The following is a 24,308-nucleotide window of genomic DNA, read 5'->3' on the forward strand; positions in this document are numbered from 1 at the left end:
TCCATAGGCATGGAGTGTAGGCATCTCCAAGGAGGCAGGGAGTGTGCACCAGGTACAAAACTAAACAAGTATGTTTCCAGATGTTGGAAATCACAGTTGTTCTCTATTGAAATAATAATTTAAAAAAAACCCTAAGAAATCACTAAAAATCAAATAATGCAGCCAAACTGGGTTTTATAGGGAGTTTCATCTCTGAAACATTACTGGCAATTCAAAGAACTCAAAAGCAAATAAGCTTCAGGCTCCATATTAAACTGCATTTGAGGTCCAAGCTGTGACAAAATGAACAAATAAGCAGTCTGGAAATGACACCTCCTATAATTTCATGTATAAACATCAGAGGATAGATTTTATTATTGCCCATCTTTTATAAATATATATTTCTGACAACCAAATCTTACTTACTCATCTATGAATACACACAGTAAAAAATAAACAATTTCAAAATTATGCATTTCATCATAGATTGGGAATCACTGATTTTCTTAGCTCCAGGTAATGCTAGTTGTATTACAGGGTAAAATAATCTAGGAAGATGTAGACTAAGAAGAAAATTTAAAGGGATGCCCGAGGAAGGAAGATTGGAATTTTTCTACAGAAACAATTACTGTATATGGTAAATTTTAATGGGTCAAACCTGACATATTACCTCAATTCTGAAGATTTTCACCCCATAAATAAGATAGGAGAAGACACAGATTACAATGCCTTGGGTAAAGAAGAATCTTACAATGTCACAAGGGAAGGTGTTATTTAGAGGCAGAGAAATATAATATATTTATACATGTAAATGTGCTAAAATATACAACATTTATCTATATTCAGAATAGGAAATGTTTTATGTCATCTATCAATTGTCTACAAAACTGTAAGATTTTGTTACTGTCTATAATGAAGAAAATCAAAATAATTGCTATAATAAGTTAAGAATAGGAAGAGCTATAGAGAAAAAGGAATCAATTCAAAGACTAGAACAGAAATGGGTGGTGGTTCTAAACAGTTCACTTTCTATGATGTTCCAATTAACAACGATAATGAATTATTTTCTGTATTTCTATATAATTTCTATTCATTTAATCAAAGAAAAAAAATTAATTTGCTTGATAATCATAGTTACACTAAATGAGGGACTTCTCAACCACAGGAGGCAGAAAAAGAAACTTTCTAAAAAGAAAGTTGGCTCCTTTAAAGGTCATCTGAAAAAAATTTGATTGTTACAAGAAAAAACTTATGTAAAATGCACCAATACATTGAAAAGCCATTGTGTTGCATTCAGTCATTAAACTGATAAAAAAAAAATCAAGTGCTCTTGACCACTAAACCACTAAATGATTGTAAATCTTAATAAGGTCTTAGATATGATATAGATACTGTAACTTCCACAAAGCCTCAGAACATAATTATTTCCCATAAATACTCTTAATCAAAGATTTCCATTGATTTTTATTTTATATGCTAGCTGATGCAAATAAAAACTATTGCACGTTACATACATACATGGATCTTGCTATATCTCAATGCTTCATGGAGGGAACTTCATTTTCACAGATTTTCCTGACACACAAGTGCACAGCGATTTCTAATACAACAATTTTCTATTCTTTGGTGAACAGACCAGTAGGGTTGGCTAGATTGATGGCTAAAGCTCTGTTCAGTATAGATTTCTTACCTGATACACTCTGAGGATGTCTTCACTGTTTTCCCAGCCATGTCATACCATTACCTACAGTCATCCCCTGGAAGATTTACACACATAACTACATTCTTCAATTTTTCTTCTCTTTCTTAAATGAAGAGGCTCCATATGGTATCAGAAGCACTTCTTTTAATGCCAAAGTGTGTGACCTACATTTCTGGATAAAAATGCAATCCCACTTAATAAATTAGGTTCTCAACATCATTCCAATCATCCAAAGTATTACTGCTTCCTTATTGTCTGCCAGCAATTTTAATAATTTCAAAGCCTTATTTTACTAAAAATCATTGGTGAAAATATTAAATAAGGCTGTTGAGGAACCTCTTCCTGAACAAAGAAACTCGTGGTCACCTTTCATCATTATCAACTGCATCTTCCCCTTTGAGCAAATTGCTTTTTTAAAAAAAAAAAATCTTTACATTCCACAGCTTTCCTAGTAATGTGGCAGTGTACCAAGGTCTTTATCTATGTCTACAAAGATTAGATCAAGAATATTTTACTACTGCGAAATAAATCAATTATTCTAAGAATGTAGTAGTTAAACTGGACACGATCTATCTTTGTTAAATGTGTGTTGTATTTAATCCAGTCTCATCTAACTGACTTAATTTTTGATCAAATATATTGTTCTAATTAGATATATCTATTTTTTTATGATTTCATAGATTTATTAATTGCTGTAAAACTATATCTTTTTTGAAGTCATACAAAATTAAAAAAAAGAAGACTAAATAAACATCCACTGACAATTAGGTGGCAAAGAAATATTTCATTACAAAAATGCTTTCTTCAATTATAAGAAATATACATAATAAGCTATGGTGGAAAAGTTGTCAGTGTATCACAAAACTTGTCTACCATTTCATTTTATCATCAAGAGTTTCATTATTTTAGAGCAGGTATTTAACATAAATCATTAGATTAGCCTGTTTTCCAGATACCAGAGTGATGGTCTGAGCTGAAGTGATAAGGAAGAGATAATATTAAAAGGGCAGATATTTAAGTGAAATGTGCAATTCATCACTGAATACTTTGCTTTTGTGTATATGTATAAAGGGAGACAATAGCCCGAATTTAAGAGAATGGCTTTGTCCTAAACTTCAATAATAATATTCAGCATTCACTACAAGTACCCAAAATAGTAATGTAGGTCAGACTAAAAGCTGCTGTTATTCAGCATATAGGGAGCTCCCAAAATTGTGCAAGTTTACTGGGAAACTTTTGGACTTTTTACTAAAAACCTTATTTTAAAATAATATTTGTAAACTTTTTTTTGCTTGTTTGTTTTATAAAAATCTGTAACATTGTAATAGAATGGATGGGTCCAACAATGCATGTGTGCTTCAGAATTCATATCTAGAAACTGAAAATTACAGAGAATTATCAATAGGTATATTCCTATACACCTGTAAATTCACCAATTATTTTCAGGATAACATAAAATTCATCTTAAGTTCTTTCTTTCCATAAAACTGTACAATGTTTAAGTATATGTCATGGAGTTACTTTACCTTTAAGAGAGTTGGAGTTGCTGGGAAGTGCTTGGAGTCTTTTCTCCTGACCAATTATCGGTCATTGCTGGGAATTGACAGCAGTTTAGGCCATTGAAAAGTGGGATCAACTTGTGAACCCTACCTTAAAATGTAAAAGCAGAGCTCTCTGGGTTCTCTTTGTTTTCTGGCTGTGGAGAGTGGCAGAGCTCCAGGCCTCCCGTCCCTGCCCAGGCCATGCGGCCGGGCGGGGATGGGGCCGGGCCTGCCCCGTCTCCCGGCCGGGAGATGGGGGGGCCTGGGGAAGGTTTTCCCCGGGCCGGGCCGAGCCGATCTCTGGCTCGGCTGCAGGTTTTGCTGTAACTACATTCACTAGAAACTGCCCAGTGAAGGAAGAGGGAAGCCTTAGACTTGCAGCAGGTTGGAACAGCGACCACACGCTCCAGAGCAGCCATGAGGAACCTTCCATCGCAGACGGCTCCAGCTCTTGTTCAGCAGAGATCCTCGAACCATCTACAAAAGCCTAGGCAAGATTTTAACTCTTTCATTACCCAGATGAGACTTGCGGATTAATCTTTTTATCCAGAGAGAGAGAGAAAGATAGATCAACATGAAAAGAGACTTTATAAACTACCAGTGACAAGAAAGAAAAGAAGCTTCAGGAAAGGTAGAGAATTAAGAAGATGCTTTAATTAAGCTGAAATATCTCCCTGTTAAAACTATGGAGATGGACAATGAAGTCCTGAAAAGAACTCCTTTAATTCATGATATAGGATCTAGAGAGGAATAGTGTTCAAAGTGTAAATTTGAGTAAAGAGTAATTATAGTATAGTGAAGTACTGAGAGATTAAAAGCCTTGAGAGGCCATGAGAAAACTGTTGAGAGATTTGAAGCCCTGAGAGGCCATGAGAAAAACTGTTTTCTGGTGAAGCTCACAGAAACAGATGAAAAAGACTTTTTTTTTCTTTTTTTGCCTTTGAATAACTTATCCTTAAAAATGCTATCTCTAGACGCATAGCCCATACACACCTCAGAGTGATGTGAGAATGGGAGGAGTGAACTCTAATAATAGCATCTCTGGACAGCTAACATTAGAGCAATAGAAAACTATAACAAAAATAGTTTTCTTGTGAGAAACTCCATAAATTAACAGGAAGAAACTTCTGTTTCTCTATAAAGATTAGTAAAAAGACTAGCAAGAATTAGGACTGTTTTAACCATCAGAGTTCCAGAGTTTTTGTCTCTGTTGTCATGTGAACAAGAGAATAGTAGGTGAATAGGGGATGGAAAGGTTTTTCTGGAAGTTTATTCTGGTGTTCTTATTATTGTGGTTTGTCAATAAACTTTCTTTTTTTTCCCCTTTTAAGTTGTATGCCTGTTTTGCTCTTATTCTAATCCATATCTCACAGCAAGAAGTAAGTAATTTTCTTAGTTAGTAGTTTAAAACCACGACAGTACAGTAAAACACAGAGCTACTATGACATCAGTTTTACTGTAATGGTTGAGATTTCACTAAACATTGGTTTTCCTTTTCTTGTATTTCCCAATCTACAGTTTATTAGTCTTTTTTATTCATTGCAAGACTGGTGCAACTTGAATGATGCTGTCCTGGTTTAGGGCAGGAAATGCTTCGACAAAAAGAAAGGGTGGCCATTCCACCAGTCCTTTGGAAGTTTCCCTTCTCTAAAAAAGGTCACATCTTTCACTCACTTTAAATTCACACATGAGAATCCAACAGTATATTCCGTGTATAGTTTTTTAAATAATTATTGTTTTCTTTATTCTGTGTATGATTTCTATAAGTTAGAATGAGAATAATTTGAAGTTGCCTTTTTCTTAATTAACTGCTACAGAGGGAGATTTAATTGGGGATTATAAATCAAGTTAGTTTCTCTGTAGCCATTAGCATCCTACATTAAGTCTCATCTGTGAAACAGAGCAAATTCTCTTCCCCAGCTGGGGCAGTTCTGTAATTGGTTCAAAATGCTGTAGGCACTTTTCACAGGTTTCCAAACAGCACCCAGGGTAGAACAATACCCAGGGCAAAAATAAGACTGATATTAATCTTATACAAAAAAATTTAAAATACAATGTCTAGGCCAAATTATTATATGTGTAAGAAAATGCTAATTTATTCCAGAAAATAAATTTATTCTGTAAATAATTTTTATGCTTCAATTTACTAATTATTTCATCAGTCCCTCTTTGTTTCTCTTTTAATCTTGATTTAACTATGCAACTGCTGAAGTGAAAATTTCCAGTTCCTTCTAGCTGACCTGCTGTCATCTAAGAATTTACCAGCAATTGAATTATTGTCATAATTAAATTTCAATACAACTGCACAATGAAGCACAATCAAAGAATACCACAGAGCACATTCAATTTTGTAATAAATTCAACAGAATTTTTCATCACTGAAACATGTAGCTCAGTTTTAGACTAAGGAAGGAAGCTGTCTGATTTGTTACTCTGATGATGATAGCAATATCACACTTCCATATACAATTTCTCCCTCAGCAGCTGAAAATGATAAATCTAGGTTAAAGGAAAGAAAGTCTTGAATATTTATGTTAGCACATTTTACATATAAATCAATATAACACAGAAAAAATATTTAAATATTTATTATTGAAATATAGTAACAATACAACTGTCCATCAAATCCAATTATATTCAGACAGGGTTTTTTTTATATATTTATCACTTTTTTTTCATTTTGTTTACACTTAGTTTCTGTTCTTTTAATTCTGTCATTGATTACCTCGGTTTATTTCCCATTTCTAGTTCTATCTTGATATACATTAGCAATTTTTATTAACTAAGTACTGCAAGATATGGCATCTGAAAAGTTGGATATTTCAGCAGTAAGAATGTGCAGGCTTGAACAATACAATTTTCACCCTGATTTTTAAAACGCTGTAGTTCAGTTAGTATCATTAACCAGATGATACCTCGCACAGCTGCAGCAAAATTTTAGCATAAAAAAAGAGCTTTTTTATTTTCCTAGTTTGTTTCATTAGCTACAGTCAGCCAGAGGGTTATAAGGGAAGCACTTTCAAATTCAGCAAATAAGAATCCAAACTATGCTCAGGGGAAAGCAACATGTTGTAGCTCTCTACTTACAGATGGTGCATTTAGTAAGTAACCCCAATTCTTTTGAACTAAAGAGTATTTGAGATTTAAAGCTCAGCCAAAATAATTACCCACTAGGATACAAAAATAAAGTGTAGGAAACACATTTCCACTTTTACCTAATAACAATAATAATAGTAAGAACATGGACCCATAAGGTGATCAAGAACATTGCATAGTAGGCAATCCTACTACCTCACAGAAACGTACAGCAAATCTCACAACCCAGCAAACAGCGCTGTATGGATGGGACTACCAATGTGGGTTCACCCAAACTTACTCCCTGTGACATCTCTCTCGGTCAAAAAAAGTTCCTTTAAATCTTTTAAATCAGTAGTGAATTTTACCATCAGCAATGGGATACCAATATCTCAGGGCAAAGTTAACTGTAGTAGGAGTTCTGTGGGTGTCAAGGACAGTGATTTGTAACTGCAGCAGTTACTGCCCTCAACAAAGGCTTGGTGCAGCAAGGGATGTCCTTGTGGCAGGCTTTGGTCAGGTTTGTTGTTAAATCCCAAATCCTAAATTATGAGTGTGTGGGATGAGACTTGGCAAAATATTTAGGCAATAAAGTAAGGATAGGATAAGAAATAAAAGCTCCCTGATTCCCTAATAGGAGGCATGGTTGTCGACTTGTTCCTTTTTATGCTGTTTTTTTATGGAAAAAAGGTACAGAAACTGGAGAAAGAGAAGGGTAGTTGGAAAAAAAAACAAATAATTGAAATGTTCCCACTGAGAACCAGAGGTCCTGTGTGGGGATGCACAGACTTCTTCCTCCTCCAGTGATGATGAGGAGGCTTTATTGCCTTCCAGCATAAGCAGCTTAATCCCAGTTACTAAAGCAGAGCGAGGAGAGGAGAAGGCAAATAGGGCTGTATCCAAGGCTGTCCAAGGCATGTGGCTGTGGGAGTATAGCTCCTGCCATGGAGCCTGAGAGGCTTCAGTGATACCTCAGCCCCTGCTCCTGTATCCTGCTGGCATTACACAATCTGGGAAGGAGCATGTAAGGCCCAAAAAAACTCACTCAATGAGACTTCTAACAATTTCAACAGTGGCTGTTTACATACTCTGAGTAAGAGGCACAGGAGAAACACCAACAAGATATTCTCTAGAGAGCAAAACAACAAAAAAGGCTTTGCTGGCAACTTTAGAAAATCCGAAAGCTTTGCAAAACTCACTCAACATAAAACACTTCTCGAAGCATTAATTTGGCAAACTTTAAGCCCATTTGATTTTAAGTTACTCAAAAATCCCAAGAAGTAATTCAAAGAAGAAAAAAGTCAGCAAATATACAGCCAAGGACACATGTAGCTACCGAATCCTGGGTTCCAGCAGTGTTAGGCTAAGAGAAATCCCCAGGGAAGAAAGGATCAAAACATATGCTTATCTCATGCTCAGATCTAAATACCCCTCAGCTCTTCCCCCAGGTGGGATTTCCGGTCATTTGGCAACTCAGGAGCTGGGACAGGAGCTCCTGGGGCAGGTGTGGAGCATTACCTCTGGAATTGTTGCGCTGGGATACAGGCTCTAGGGATGAGGGTGTGGAGCAGGACACTTCCTCACCAGAACAACCTGACCCTTTCCCCACACACAACATGTCTCAAGACATCAATCTTTCCAGTCCCCCACAAACTGCAAAGAGAGGAAGGATTGGTCACGTGGTTGCTGAAATGCTGGGAGGTGAGAGCTGTAGGGGTAGAATGAGCCCTGAGGTGTGGTCTCAAGGGGTAAACAGGTGGAACAGAAGCTAATCTCCCTTAGAGTAGTGTAATATGGCCTGTGCAAAAAAAAATAAAATATGGGAAGTGGTGTTTGATGAGAAATTAATAAACCCTGAATAAAAGTGCCAGCTGCTGTCCTGGATGTACTTCATCAGCAATATGGATGGGAAGCAAAGCATGGCACCATGGAGAAAGGAAGTGTCAGCTCTCTTCCCAAAATGTAGGAATGTGGACATTCCTACATGTGAATGTGAAAGCTTGCTTTCACCTGGTAAAGAATCCAGATCAAGTGGAAGTACTTAACCCACTTTCTGCAAAGAGTAGGACAGGAGCTCTCAGCAAACATTCATTAGAACTTTCTTCTCATCTAATATCCAAATACTACTCTTTTTCTAGTGTGAGAGGAAAACAAATTTTTATTGCTACAGTGATCAAGGAAAAAATGAGGCAAAGCTCACAGAATAAAATAAATGCCTGAAGAATAGATAACATGAAAGAGAAGAAATTATGTAGCCCAATTTGAGAAACTGACTTGTTTAGGAGTGTAGTACTGACTCACTTCAGTTTCATACATTTTCCTTGCATATAATTCTTGAAAATGAGAATAATGGAAGTATTTTCAAGTCATCTACATTACAGCTAGATAAATTAGGTTCTGAGAATTAAGTTATCTATTTAGTATAAGCCCATTTCTAATTGATGAGAACTGTAAACTTTGTCTTTTCCAAATGTATATTTGGGTTTGCATTATGGTTGGTCATCATAGCCATATTATATCAATTTTTTCTCTTTCAATGAACAAAAAATGTACTGCAAAAAATAAATGTCAACTAAAAGGCTGCTATTTACCCCAACATACCCAAGAAAGCAAAAGCTTTTTCAGGAAATTTTCACATCTTCTTTTCTGGTCTATACACATGAGCTGTGGTAGATCTTGTGGACAAGACAGCTGCTTTTGGCAAGTTCAAGTAGTATATAGGAAAAATAGGAAAAACAGAAGCTCAGAGGATTCCATACTGTCCCACCTGACCATTGATTATTTTAGAATGAGGCTTTTAGGAAATAAAATGCTTTTAAATGGAGAAGTGAACAGTTTTCTTCTTATGAAGTTATTTACAGGACCCAAGATATATCCTGTCAGAGATGCTGACATGAACTTTCAGACAATTTCCAGATTCTCTACCTGTGGAACTGGACAGATGGGAGCAAACCTAACTCCAAGAACTGTAAAACCATCTTAGGTTTATCTTAATATGATCCTAATCAAAAGGTCTATAGTAAGGTAGTGAGTAGCTTATCTGGTTTCCTCTCCATATCTTTGTCTGAAGATAGCATATATTGGAATCTTGTATGCATATAAAACTATGCTTTTCACAGCTTGATTTTTTCCTCTCTCTTGAATATCCTGTATGTTACTTTTCACCTTCATAGACAACCTTTAAAAAATGATAATGCATATCTAGATGCATGTATTTATATTTAAGATACCTTTAATATACGAGATAATTTTAAAATTTAGCTGTGGTGACTAAGTGAAAAGACAACATAAAATCAAGTTTTAGGGAAAAAGTCTGTCTGGATTACTGTTTTTCTCTTTACAACATAACTGAGACATATTGTTCACTTTTTAGACCACTGAGGTATACCAAATATTCATTAGACTATGATATATGCAAGGACATATAGAATATTTCCTCCTTTGGAGACAGTATCTAGATTAGAAAACTCTAGCATGTTTAGCACTTCCCCTCAAATTTACATTTTTTACCTACTGAAGGACTCATCCATTAATTCAAACTGAAACTGTTTAATGTAGTCACTATCTTTTCATATTTCTTCCCCAATGTGAAAAAAAAGAGCTGAATCTTATATAATTTGCAACATTGTACACTTTAAAAAAGAAATTGTATTTTTTTTTGCTCTAACTGCTCGCTACTAATAAAGGACAACGTTGCCCAACAGAAAAAGTAAATTAATTTTGTGCATAGTATATTAATCAACATATGACATTCCTACTATTTACTAAATTCCACATATTCAACAAGACTATTCTGATGAATTCTGAAATCTTTTAGAAAAAATATTGACTAAGTGGCAGGCATATAGATAGTGGAAAAAAATGTGAAGTTTACTTGGGGTTTTTTGGATGGGTTAAGAGTAAGGTATTTGCTGTAACTGTAAAACAACATTAGCTCTAAAGAGAAACAAATTGTTTTTCCATGTCTCAAATCACCTGATTTGTTTTGTAAATATTTAAGTTCAATTAAATGTATTAAAAATAAGAGGTGTTAAATTGAAGAAAATACTATGAAAGTGAGGGAAAGTAACAAAATTAAATCTGTCATCTCTTTGCCACAATCTGTTAATGAACTGAATAAACTCAGAGATAATCTGGAAGGGAGAAGATAAAAATAAATTATATATGTATTAAATATATTTTTTCTGCTTTCAATGAATATATCTGTGAAAAATAACAATGGTATTTTTATATTTACTTGTTTATGATGGGTTAGCCTTGATGAAATCTGAGTTTCTATTCAACCACTTGCTCACTCATCTTTCAACGGGATTGGGGTAGAAAATAGTAAGAACAAAAATGGTAAAGCAAAGGTGGATATAAACACAAGAAGTTTGCTATTAATTATTATCTAGGGAAAAAAACCCACAATTTTTTGCAAAACAAACAATTTATTGCCTGTTAAATATTTAATCACTGTTTCAAGTAGAAGTAGGTAAAAAAATCAGCATTAAATCAACCCCTCTCTTCTCTACTTTTTCAGGATCAGCTTCACTCCATTACTCCTGAATGTAATAATTTTGAAAAGACTCAACTACACTACAGTGTCTACATATCTTTTGAGTGAAATTTTAAGAGTGGAAGGGTGGAGATGCCCAGTGTGTCACCTTTAGTTAGACCACATACTTCAGAGAAGTGTAAATTCAGACTTAACTGTATCTCTTGGATGTCTGATTACTGTATCTTGACTACTCTCCAAATGCTTGACAGTTGGGGTTTTTGGCGGGTTTTTTTGTTTGGCTGGTTGATTGGTTTTGGGTTTTTTCTTTGTTTTGTTGGGTTTCTTTTGGTTTATTTTGTTTGTTTCTTCATTTGGTTGGTTGATTGTTTGTTTTTATTTTACTTACTTTATTTTACTACTTTATTTTATTTACTGTAAAAGAAACCTATGAAATGCTTCTGGTAACTACCCTGATACTTGTCTATTCATCTCAGATGTCTAAAGCAGGAAAGATGTTGCCTCTAAGTTTCTAAAGGCAGCTCAGACAGGAAAGGAGAGCAGTTACTTTTAATATTAGTATGGTGCTTAAGTTCTGGCAGTTAGCAAATGAAATGTCTTAGTGCATCTAAAAGCCTGTCTTTAATTTTAATTCTACCCTCACTGAAATGAATTATAAACCTCACAGGGCTCCCTAGTGTGTTCAAACAAACTTATGAATGTTTCATTCAATGTGTTTGTGTTTCTCATTTTTCCTACATCAGTTTTGATTTGTTTCCAAAACTTGTCTTACTTTGTTTTAGTGTTTGACTGTTGGAACAATGCTATTTCCTCTTGCTGGATTTATTTTATTTTCTGTCTGATTTTATTTTTTTATTCATGCTCTTTTAGTGTCACTAATGGTCAAGGGCTCCACACAATGCTTCACAATGCTTCATAACTCATGTGATCTCATCAGTCGATTTTCTAACTGGTCGATAAAACATTCTTTCTGGCCAGCACACAACAAAACCTAACATTTGTTTAAGCCTCAAGGAAACACTATATCTAATGGGTCTTACAACAAACATTTGAGGCATTGCAGACTTGTACAATTTAAACTTTTGACAACTACTGCTTTATCTTTCATGCTGCATCAAAAACATTCCATCCACAGTAAAGAATTAAAATTTATCACACATAAAAAATGTCAATATCTTATGCTTCATATTTTCTTGCATGTAATGATATTCAATATTGACAGGTGGAAAACAGAATTCCTATGATAGACTTTAGTATAACATTATATTCTTTTCACATGTAAAAATGAGAAAAGACTTCTTTTTACTACATTTTCAAGATACAGTTCCTGATTTTCCTCTGAGACTTCTTGGGGATTTTTTTTATCTCTATACACTATTAAATAGGTTTTTTTTCCCCTACCAAGATTTCATTGATAACAATTGAATACTTTTTTCAATATGTAATATTTGCTATTTATAAATGTCTTAAGGGGGAAAACCAAAGGGAAATGTTCAGAAAGTTCCCTATTAACATTAGAGTGTTTGTATTAGAGGAGTTTCATTCAACTAAAACAGGAACTAAAAGCCCCCAAAAGCCACATTTTTTGACTTGCTAAACATAGATTTTGAAAGTGGGAGCTGTATGACTGCTTCTTTTCACTAAGATTTTAAAATAGCTCATATATTAAAAGTACTGATGTGTTTGAGAATTCAAATAGCCAAATCAATATTTTAATAAAATTATTTAGATAAATCTAGAATTTCATGTAAAAATTTATTGGATCATAATTTATATATATATGTAAAAGGAATATTAAAAGTAGAACATAAACAAAATATAGTTCACTCACTGACCTAAGAGGGAAATCTGATAATGAAAACATATGTATGTAAAGAAATTATATTGCTGTTCTTTTAGAAATTGATTTTTAGCAGCTCAATGCCCTAAATATAACAATGTAAATTTTTATTGAGTTTCTCAGTGTGTGAAGTGGGTATTTAATGGCCATGTTGAAAGTCAAGAAGCATTATTTTAAGATAATCTTATTTATAGTCACAAATGAACAAATGACATAGATTAAAAATGTCATAAGAAAAAATGCCACGCTGATAAGTTAGTTGAAGGAGAAATGAGGTCACCTGAACTCTTGTTCTATTGAAATAAATTAATGCATAAAAATATAGAAGCTGTCCATCCCATCCTTTTTATGAGCTGGAGGTGAAAGAAGACAGATGCACACTCCTTCTGCTCAGAGCAATCAAGAAAGTCTGGATAATACTGTCTTTCTCATTGAGAAGTTGGGTGAAAATAAGTAATTTCCTGTCAAACAGATCAGATTAAGTCCTGTGATAACTAAATTTGGGGATGTTTTCAGATGGAAGACTTTTCTCCCCATTCTATGTCTACATTTCTTTCTCAATATAGCCTGTTCATAGTTATTATATATTTTGTCAGCAGAGCAATAAATTATCTCGGTAACAAAGTTACTGAGAGTTCTTGGCACAACAATTTCAAGATCTGACCTTAGAATGAACCTTTAATAGGACTAAGCGCTTTTATCAAGTTGAAGGCTTTCTTCTCCATCCCCTGTTCTTTGTCCTGCCTGCCACAATTGCAAACTCAGTGTATTTCCTGGTGACCAACACGGGCTACCTGAGGATCCAATCCCTCCAGATCAGTGAAGAATGTCAAGAAGGTAACTAAATGTAGCCTGGGAAACTACACAATAATTTTACATCCCAGTAGCAGAGAAATAAAAAAGAGGTGTATGAAAACTTTGGTCTATATGACAGGCATTTATTGATGTAGAATCTTATTCTACTAGATTAGAATCCAATGAAGCGCTTTAGGATTTTTCCTACCATATAATCCCACACAGATGTTATAGGAGAGGGAAAATGCTTTGATCTTGCTGGATCTTTTATAGGACATTCTTCTATGAAAGTCTGATAAAAAAAATATTTTATTTTATTTTAATTTTATCAACATTAAATTACTATTTTCTAATGCTGATTAAGAAAATCCTTTTTGCTCATTAATTAAGGTGTGCCCCAGCATGGGATGAGTGACCACTACAGTTTGCAGATTTTGAGATAGTCTAAATCTATTATGCTGTGCAAGGAACAGACCTGGACTTTCCTATGAGATCTCATGAAACTCAGTTCTTCTTATCAGTAAGGCTGAAAATATATTTAGATGAGCTTGCTCTGATATTTTGTTTGTAAATAATCTATTCCACTCTAGACTAGACTATGAATGACTGATTTGTTACGCTCCAAGCTTTTATTGTGGATGATATATATTCATAAAACATACTCAGGCTTTACTTAGCTTCCACCAGAGTAGGATACATTATCTCTTAATAAAATTGCTGCTACGAACAATCTACAGACTGTTGCTGAAAAGAGATTTTGTCACTGGTCCTGACATTAGGCCAGAGTATCAACATAGATGTAATACATGCATAAATTCATAATGTATAGGTCTTTATGTGTTCAAAGATTCATGAGGCATTGGGTAGAAAAGAGTTGGGTTGGGGGCATTTTGGTGTTTTGTTCTGGGTTTTCATGTTTGCTTGGGGTTTTTTTTGGTGTGTGTGAGGATGTGTATTTGATTGACGAGAGAAAAAAGATTACCTAATACCAGGAACTTCAAAATTGATTAAAATTAAATATAAATTTTTAAAATATGTACTTTACCAGTTTAGTTTGATCTTGTTAGTACTTTAACCGAAGGCACCTTGACCTGGAGATTAAGTGAGGAATTTGATATGGAAATTGTCATGAGGTAACTTTACCTTTAAGATAGCTTTGGGAGCTGGGAGGAAGCTGAAGCTGCGAAAGGCTGATGGGAGTCTTTTCTTGTGACTAATTATTAGTCATTTCTAAGAACTGACAGCAGTTCTGACCATTGAGAAGTGAGATCAACTTGTGAACACCACCTTAAGATGTAAAGCCCGGGCTCTCTTGTTCTCTTTGTGTTTCTGAAGAGGTAACAAGGCTCTGTCTCTGCCTCCTCCCCCTTCTCCAGGCCGGACAAGGCCAAGGCCGAGGGGTGGGGGTGGGGAGGGGGGGAGGGAAGAGAAACGGAGCGGGCCGGCCTGGCTTGGTTTGTAGCTTCTGCTGCTGGACTGAAACCTGACACCATGAACAACAGCAGCTTTCCAGAACTTGAACTCTTTCACTACCTGGATGAGACTTACAGATTACTCCTTTTTCCCAGAGAGAGTGGGGGAGAGAGAGAGAGGGATAATCAACATGAAGAAGATACCATAAAACCATCAAAGACAGTGAAGAAAAGAGTTGAGTTTTAGATGGGGAAAAGAGAATAAGGCGATGCTTTAATAAGCTGAAATATTTTTCTGTTAAAGCTATGGAGATGGACAACAGTGTTCTGAGAAAAACTCCTTTAATTCATGACAGAGTATATTGGGAGGAATGGAGTGTTCAAAGTGTGGATTTTGAGCAAAAAGTAGAGTAATTGTGATACAGTGAGGTGCTGGAACAGAGGGAGAGAAGTAATAGTTGAAGATTTGGGGCCGTTACGAGGCAAAGAGAAAACTTCTGTTTCCAGGGAAGCTCACAGAGACAGATGAAGAGAACTTTTGCCTTTGAATAACTCATCCTTAAAAATGACATCCCTAGACTCACAGACCCATAACACCCCTCAGAGTGATGTGAAATGGGAGGAGTGAACTGATGACAGATTTCCAGGCAGCTGGCATCAGAAAAATAGAAAGCTATAACAGAAATAGTTTTCTTGTGAGAAACTCCATAGATTAGCAGAAGAAGACTTCTGTTTCTCTACAAAAGCTGATGAAAAGACTCTAGCAGGAATTGAGACTGTTTTAAACACCAAAGTTCCAAAGTTTTTGTCTCTATGTTGTCATGTGAACAAGAGAATGGTTGGGTAGTGGGGGATAAAGGAGTTTTCTAGAGGTTTGTTCTGGTGTTCTTATTCTTGTAGTTTTGTTAATAAACTTTCTTTATTCCTTTTAAGTTTTAAGCCTGTTTTGCTCCTGTTCTAATCCATATCTCAAAGCAAGAAATAAGTTTCTAGTAATTTTTTTTAGTTGCTGCTTTAAAACCACGACAGAAATAAAACCTAACACAATCATGTCCTAACTGTATCCATCTATAATTCTGCATGATTGTAATCCATCTTCAATAAATGCAACTCTGGTCATTTTATGTATTCTCCTTACTAAATGAAATACAGAATTTAGACTGATAGACTAAGATTTTACTTAAATTATAACTGAAGTCTAAATATTTTCATTTGGGGAAACAAGACAGATCATCATCGTCATACTAACAAAGAGAATCTGCTGAGAATTTAAAGAAAAACTAATATGGTTTGTAAGATACTTTGTTTTAAAAATTGGAGCGGAAAGATACCCATGAGTAGATTAAAAAAATGAGGAAGTTGCTCTACATCTTTATAAATGAATGATTGTGTACATTCAAATGTTTAATTTGAATAAAATAAATAAGAATACAGGTATTTTACAACTCTTCTGTTCCAGTCTTTTCATATAGCTTGCTGTCTTTCCTTATAGCTTTTTCAATGAAGAAGACCTATTCAGGCACGAACATTGTGCTTGCATAACTAAATTTCCTCCTAAAAAATTCTATTTTTTACTCACAACAAAATAGGTTTGTACCATGTTCAAAGAACAGAGCAAGGGGAGAGCAAGTAGAGGAACATGAGCATTTATGTACATAAGAAGGCTAAGCGAGTGACTCCCAAATTCCCTGGGAGTGCCATGTTTACACCATGTTGAGAAAGAAAATGTGAGCACTGAGGAGTTGTCTACACATCAGCATACTGTAGTTGCTGAACTTCAGGTGGATCTGCCGCGTTGGTCTTGAAATCTCTCTGGCTCTTACACGTGTTCCTGCTCACATAGTCTCACATTCAGGTTTGGCATGCTTTGCTATTCAGTATAAAGATTTAAATGTCCCATTTTACTTCTAATTGTAACAGTATTGATGGTCAGTAGATTTTTTATTCCCATCTAAGAAACTGTCTAAAGGTTATTCGTATATCTGTGCTTATGTGTATGAATGTGCATATATGTATATAAGTATTATACTTAATTTTTTTCAAGATACCTGTCACAGTATGGGAGCAATAACTGCCATCAACCTGCTCTAGAAATAATGGCTGTCTGAATACATCAAGAAAAATTGAATATGAAGGTTATTGTTTCTTTAAAAGTGTGTATTCATAATAAAAGCTTTATAATGCTAGATTGCTAGCATTATAAATATAAGCGATATAAGCTAAAGTTGAAAGCTACAAAAGGGTGTTATACTTACCGTTTTGATCCCTGTAAGTTTGTAATTTAGAATTAAGCTAGTGTGGTTTGTAAAGGTTTAATTAACTGCAATGCAAGGGCACTGGAAAGGTTAATTAAGATCTACCTCCTATAACTGTGAGGAAACACTTTATGGTAAGTATTTCAAGAGGTTTTGTTTCTAATAAGAACAAACAAGCACTTTATATTTAGTAGTTTGATATATTAAAACAAAAAACCAAAAAAAAAAAAGCTTTTTCTGATTTACTTGAAAGCCTGATAATCATAAATATTACAGCAACACAAGGAATATAAAACCATATTATTCGTAGTGTTTCAGCTGTAATTCTCTATGTAAAGTTTCAAGGCATTTGTCCTATGTCAGCTAGGCATTGGTTCATTCTTTGAGTGATTTTCATAGTGATTAAAGTAGGCTGGTGAAACAAGACCAAAATAAATTCCTTGGCACTTCACCAGCAGGGAACAAAAGTGTATGTCAAATATACAGCTTTTCATGTTTGAGCAAATTCATCTCAAAGGTGACTTCTTTCACAAAGAAAACAATAATTAATCAGCTAATTATGTTGCTGGCTAGCCTTCTGAATTGTCAGGAAAAGTGCCATTTTATTTAAAATTATTTCCCTAAAATTTACAAAAATAGTTGAAGAGAATTAGTGAGAAAAGAATATTACCATAATTTATTGACATACTACTGACTATAAGTAATATCTATGCTCTGAGTCACTAGCAAACATTCATTTGGGGGTAATCAACACAGTATTAATTTTTTTTAAAGATTTTTATGTTATGAATAATACCCATATTGTGGAAGCACAGCGTTGCAAGTTAAGATGCTGATGTATATTACTCCTAAGTTTGATTTCTCTTTTGAAAACACTTTAAAATACTACATCAGAGTGTGAATCCATTTTGTATAATTTAACACTTCTACATTATATGGCTTTATAGCTAAGTTGTCTAGATGTTCTCCAAAATCAGTACCCCCAATTTAGCCATTGGACAGTGGGATAATTTGCTTTATTTGAACAGTCTAACTAACAGGATGAGACGATTGCATCCCAATGTTGTGTAATTATTGAGAATAAAGGGACCTCCATATTTGATCTATCAAGTGGTAGAGCATATTTCCCTTTATATTGTGCTCTTATTTGTGAGATTTGACATGTTGGATTCAAGTTGAGAAGCAAATATTTTTCTAAAAACCAGTCTGAAAACATATAGGAACTCTTCTTCCACATTTCTACATCAGAAAATGATCATGAAACAATGAGATGGGTAAAACCCTGGAACAGGTTACCCGAAGAGGGGGTAGACACTTCATGTCTGAAAACATTCAAGGTCTGATTGAACAGTGCTCTGAGCAACCTGATCTAGTTGAAGATGTCCCTTTTTATTGCAGAGAGCTTGGACTAGATTACCTTTAAATGTGCCTTCTATTCAAGCCCTTCTATCATTCTCTGATCATACAGGAAAATGGCAACTCCATATGGTTCAACTTATCAAGGTCTACCAGAAGGACTCCTTATCAAGAGTGTAAGTGTAGATAGAGGAAAGCAGAAATAAAACAAGTTTGCAAGTAAGTCAGATTTTGGTACCATTAAAAAAGTATTTTGTCCCTGTATTACTTCAAATTTACTTTAATTATTTTGATAATGGGTTACCTGTTATTCTGTGAGGCTGCTGCCACCCTATGATTCTTCCTTCCTTTTGTGTTTTTATATGTTTGTACAGAATCCCTTTCACATTGTTAGGCTGATTAGATTTTTGAGCATGGTCTTTTCTTCTTCAGGATAAGAATGTAAGAAATCAATGTGAAAGACTGCGTGGGACTGAGGTAAAAAATAACACTATCATAAAGCTGCCTATTTTTTCCTAATTATTCACATAGCCTGGATTTTGTTTCCTTCTGCCTGTGAAAACAAGTGCAGAGAGCCATCAACATAATACATACCCTTCCTTTCAGAGCCAATATGAACCTGTGGTTAAGAATCAGGTAAAAATTTCTTGTCTCAGGCTATTCATGAAGTTATGCAAGCTGAACCTGGCCTTATAACTGGAGCTAAACCGATGCTATTCATTAAATTCTAATTTAATCTAGACATTTTCCTATTACCATATTTTATCTTCCCCACTCACAGAAATAAAAATACCTATTGAAATTTTGAATATATATTGCTGAAATTTGTCACTTATTGCTAGAGCACAAACTATTGTTATGATTCAAAATATACACTGGATGAAAGCTTGGGGCTTTTTCTCCATGTAATAAAAAGCAGAATAGGTCAGAATTTTAAGGCAGGTTGAAGAGTTAATGCTAGCAGTTCTAGACATGCAAGACTCAGAGTAATAAAGAGGAGATAAAATTGTTTTCCATGATTTTAAATTCATTCATTTCCTCATGAAACAGAGGGAAAAAATGATACTAAAAGAAGAAAATCAAAACCTTAAAAAATCATCTTTTGAATCCTTACAGAAAACTGGTGTCTTCTTTTAAAAAATCACAGCAAAGTTTTTGTAGGTGAAATATATTCCTGAAAAAGTTTTATCTCCTTTTTACTGTCATTTTATATTTGCAACCCTCAATTTCAAACATAGTTCTAAATACCTGAATACATAGTTCCAATTTGAGATTCATCATATTTCTGAAAAAATATCTGCTTAGATTTACAAATTAAGCCTTCTCTATGGGTCTGTGAATAATAAAAATTTGCTTTGATGAGTGAAAAGGGCTGCTGTTGACCCGCATTGTCAAAAAAAAGGTCAAACAAAAAATGTCAGATAGACAGAAACAGAGGAAAGAAAAAAAGAGAAAAAGAAAAAGAAAAAAGAAAAAAGAAAAAGAAAAAGAAAAAGAAAAAGAAAAAGAAAAAGAAAAAGAAAAAGAAAAAGAAAAAGAAAAAGAAAAAGAAAAAGAAAAAGAAAAAAGAAAAAAGAAAGTGAAGTGGTTAGCTCTGGGTGTAGAGGTCGAGACAATGTTCTCATCAGTCCTTCCAGTGAGAGAGGACTCAGCTATGTAAGACTGCATGCACCATGTACCGTGTAGCTCAACATTTTGCTGCGCAGGTGATGTCATAGGGCTTCAGTATTTCTCAAGAATGAGAACTTCTACATTGTCCATCTGAAAAACAGGGAAAACAGCGTTTCTGCTAGCAAGCTCTCTAATTCTAGTGAGAAGGACTTTAAAATGACTTGAGGAAAAGACAGAGATAACTGTGAGGAAGCAGGTTAAGGAACAAGATGTTGGGAAAGACTCTCAAGAATCCAGCGATTAACTGAAGCTGGAACTACAGAAAAGACAATTGAAAGAACTTTGCAGAAAAAGCACTGGCAGAAAAAGAAAATCTACAAAAATATTGAGGCCTACTGTTCAACAGGTCAGGAAACCTAGTGTCAAAGAATCAAACATACTTGATGACTTTGCCTTTCTTTTTTCCATAAAACTTGCTCTCAGGCCTTTTTTTGACACAATTGTGTTTATTGGGAATGAAATACTGCCACAGTGAAGGAAGATAGGGTTAGGGAGCACTTATAACTGAATGTGCTTGCGTCCAGAGAGACTACAAGGGATGCTATAGAAGGTGGCTGATGATGCTTTGAGGTCTCTGTCCTCTCCAAAAGTCCTTGGTGTTACCACTTTAGTTACTTTAGTTAGTTTAGTTAGGACTTTAGTTACCTGATGACAGAAGGATCTCAATTATCATTTCAGTTTAATTTCAGGAAAAGAAAGAAAGAAGATGTTGGGAACTGCAGGCTTATGATGAGAACAAACTGAGAGGCCTGGGTTTGTTGAGCCTTAAGAGGAAAAATTAAAGAGACAATTCAGTATTTTCTTCAATTCCCTAGTGTGAGTATATAAAGAAATGGAGCAAAACTCTTCTTCGTGAGAGTACATAGTTATAGGATGAAAGATAATGGACAGAAGTCAGAATTTGGGAAATCATGATTAAGGGAGAAAAGAAAATCACTGTGAGGGTGGTAAAACACTACAGCAAGTATTTTAAAAGATTGTGCAACCTCACAGGTGTTAAAGGCTTGACCAGAAAGGTCCTCAAACAACCTGGTCTAATTCAACCTGCTATGAGCAGGAGTTTGCACTTGATGACCTCTGCAAGTCACTTCCAACCTAAATTATTCTATGATTCTATAGATGAATACATTTTTCAGCTTTCTCCCTCATTTGCAAGCTCTAAGAGATCTTTTTAACACCAAAAACCTGAAATTATGGAAGTGAGAATTTAACAGTAACTGCAAATTCTTGGTCCAAATTCTTTTTATCTCAATGCAAATAAAGAATCTCACTTTAGTCACAGAAAAGTCTTAAACAGACTAACATACTTTTTTTTACACTGTGGGACACCAAAACGGGTACTTTAAATCTCTATATTGAAGTTTTCTTTCATTTCAAATATGGATATTCTTTTACCGGTAAGATTTTATGTCAAGAATTTTTTCTAAATGAGAGCATGAAGATCCAGAAGTTTACCGAGTTACAGGATTTGTATTTGTTAAAATTCACATCAGAATTTGATATGAGCAAATAAAAACTCTATGTTTTCATGCCAATGGAATTTAAATTATTGAACAAATAATGTTGTGGTAATCATAAAAAAAAGATTATACAATTTGCCATCTCATTTTTCTCAAAAAACTGTTATGATATTACAACTACCAGTTGTTACCTGATGGTTACTTGTATTAAGTAAAAAAGACATTTTTACATATCCGTATGATTCTGTTATGGTTTATTAGCATTCATAGTATCCTTACAGTTCTTTTCTCCCTGTGTTTGTTCTGCTTTGGTTTTCTAATTACTCACGGTCTTTACTTCAAAGTACTTGTTAAAAAGGAGCTGAGGTGATAACCGTTGCCAGTTTTAGGGCAAGTCCCTTAGCATAAATATTCAGCATAAGCTGTGCTCTTCAGGCTGTTGATAGTTTTACAGGGAATCTTTGGTCAGAGGAAGACCACTTAACCAGTGCTGAACTTTTACAGAATGTTTATTTGACACAGTTTCTGCAACATGAGGGAATTGGTACAAGTGTAGTAAATGCAGCTTATGAAATCTTCCAGAGAAATCTAATGCTAAAGCTGGTTTTATTTTTTTAAAGAAGTGAAAATAAAATTTTAACAAATTAAAGTAGATAGCTTTTGGTGATATAATTATTATGTTCATGATCATTATGGCTACACTTTGATCAATTGAATTCAGGGTGCAAACTACACCCTGACAGATAGCTATAGTGAAAATTATGATTTTTTCATTTTAAATTTCAACTTTATATGAAAAATACGGGATGATTCTACCTACATTTCCCTTGGAATTCAGATCTCTTTCTTGCTATTTCCTTTCTTTCTGAGGAAATTTTTGACAAGATTTTAAAAGCATTTCAAATCTTCCAGTACAAAAGGTTTTAAAGAAATTCATACTACCATTTCTCGAGATGAGAGAATAGTGTTTGTCATAGCTTTCATCAAAGACAGTTCACATTCCATTCTGGAGAAATACCAGAGGAGTGTGTAATAATGTTATTCGCTCAGCAATTTCCAGATTTTTACCTCCATCTTATGTTCTTCATCTATCAAAAAATTATCTTAGTAAAGGTTCTGAAAGTAATACCAGCACAGTGGTTCTTTTTTTGCAGGAGTCTTCCTCTTTAGTTCTCTTTTGAAAGTCATGCTGGCCTTTGCCTAAGCTCAAAAGAACCACCTTGTCTAGTTCTACACACATCTCTGAAGCTCACCTTCATCTCTTCAGTAGCTAAGAGCACACCACAAGCAGCGAATCTCTGTGAGAACTGAGTTCTCCATTTATAAATTAGTGAGACTGGAATGCACTTTCCTTATAGCCCTCATAAAAGAGTTCTTGGTTATGAAAGATATGACCAATAGTCATATGAAAAAACAAAGATGCCTTCAGTACTCACCCAATATCTCCAGGAAAGGAGTACACCTCCATTCTAATTTTTCTGGATTTTTTTTCTCTCATTCTCTATCATTATTTCAAGGTTGCAAGTAGGAAATAGAAAAGTTTAGACTAATGTCACATTTCAGCTGGAAAAATATTTAAATTTAATGCTCTTTCTTAAAGATATGCTATTGGGTCTTGTCCAAAAAAACAAAAAAATATGTTTTACCTTGCATTTCTTATTAACAAACCCTCTTTTTAGTTGAATACTATACAATAAGAGCTGGATTTAATCATTAGTTACAATCTTAGTGCTGCCATGTGAAGGATTGATTGATCAAAGTTTTCCCTTACTGTGACAAATGAATTAAATAAGAATTTTGTCCTTAAAACACAAGATGTACAATCACTCTAAGTGACAGATCTTTTACAAAAAGATGCATAGTCATCTTATCTTTTTTTACAACTGTGTTCTCACTGTAGCATTTTAAGCTTCTATTTCTGTGTGTATATATTAGAATAAATTACATAAAATTTGATGAAATAACTGAGAAATAAAGTAATAAGAATTAAGATTAAAATTTGGTGCTTTTCCTTGGTAAAAAACACTCAAAAACAAAATTAAAAAAAACTTCAAAAAACAAAACCAAAAACAAAACAGGTAAAGAGGAGACTGAGTTATAAGGGAATTTGAAATATAAAACAGCAAGAGCAGAAAGACAAGTGAAAATGGAGAGTTATATCACTTTTGAGTAGTTGAGCAAAAAAATATTTTTTTACCCTGAAGAAATACTGGCCTTAATTGGTTTTTCACTGACTACTTGACAAGTGGAAAAAAGAAATACATGCAGATCTGGGATGCCAAGTATTGCATGCTCTCTTTTTGTTATCTTATAGAAATAATGGCTTTTGCCTTATGTTGAAAGTTTATGTGTTTATGTTTCACATTTATGATTTGAACTCATCAGTCCCACCAGATCAGATGGAACTGTTCAAGTTGTAACCATAAGACTGCCAAAAAGGAAAATAGTACATAAGATTATTTCAATGAAGGAAGAAAAGGAAGACATCTAATATGGTAGAAATGCACATGTAATTAAAAAAAAATGCTCTATGACGTACCCAAAATTATTTTTTTACGAAAAACAGCATGTCATTTTCTAGGTACTCTGCCATAATTATACAAATGTGATTACTGACATGTGGGACACTGATGACTATAATTACAAAATTACTATTCCTGTATTATCACTACATAAAAGTTGAGGTATCTAAACAGAATCTACAAACACAGATCAGATTAAAAA

The 24,308-nt window shown here is 34.3% G+C and overlaps 2 long non-coding RNA genes across 4 annotated transcripts in view; one reads left to right on the forward strand and one right to left on the reverse strand.

Annotated features, from left to right (window-relative positions):
- The window catches only part of LOC111926218 (uncharacterized), a 60,085-nt gene extending 55,622 nt beyond the window's left edge, over positions 1 to 4,463 (reverse strand). For all 3 annotated transcript variants that reach the window (XR_015284472.1, XR_015284470.1, XR_015284471.1), the window contains exons 1-2: positions 3,208 to 4,463; positions 1,670 to 1,853 (exon numbers count right to left, since the gene is read on the reverse strand). This is a non-coding gene — a long non-coding RNA (uncharacterized LOC111926218). The remainder of the gene's footprint in view (positions 1 to 1,669; positions 1,854 to 3,207) is intronic.
- A 14,105-nt stretch (positions 4,464 to 18,568) lies between these two features.
- Positions 18,569 to 19,266, forward strand: LOC147654117 (uncharacterized). The gene is made up of 2 exons (XR_015284474.1): positions 18,569 to 18,672; positions 18,886 to 19,266. It is a non-coding gene; the product is annotated as an uncharacterized LOC147654117 (long non-coding RNA).
- The last annotated feature ends 5,042 nt before the right edge of the window (positions 19,267 to 24,308 follow it).

This window comes from Cyanistes caeruleus, chromosome 3 (genome assembly GCF_971803275.1).
Source record: "Cyanistes caeruleus chromosome 3, bCyaCae1.hap1.1, whole genome shotgun sequence".
In the NCBI taxonomy this organism is placed as follows: Eukaryota; Metazoa; Chordata; class Aves; order Passeriformes; family Paridae; genus Cyanistes; species Cyanistes caeruleus.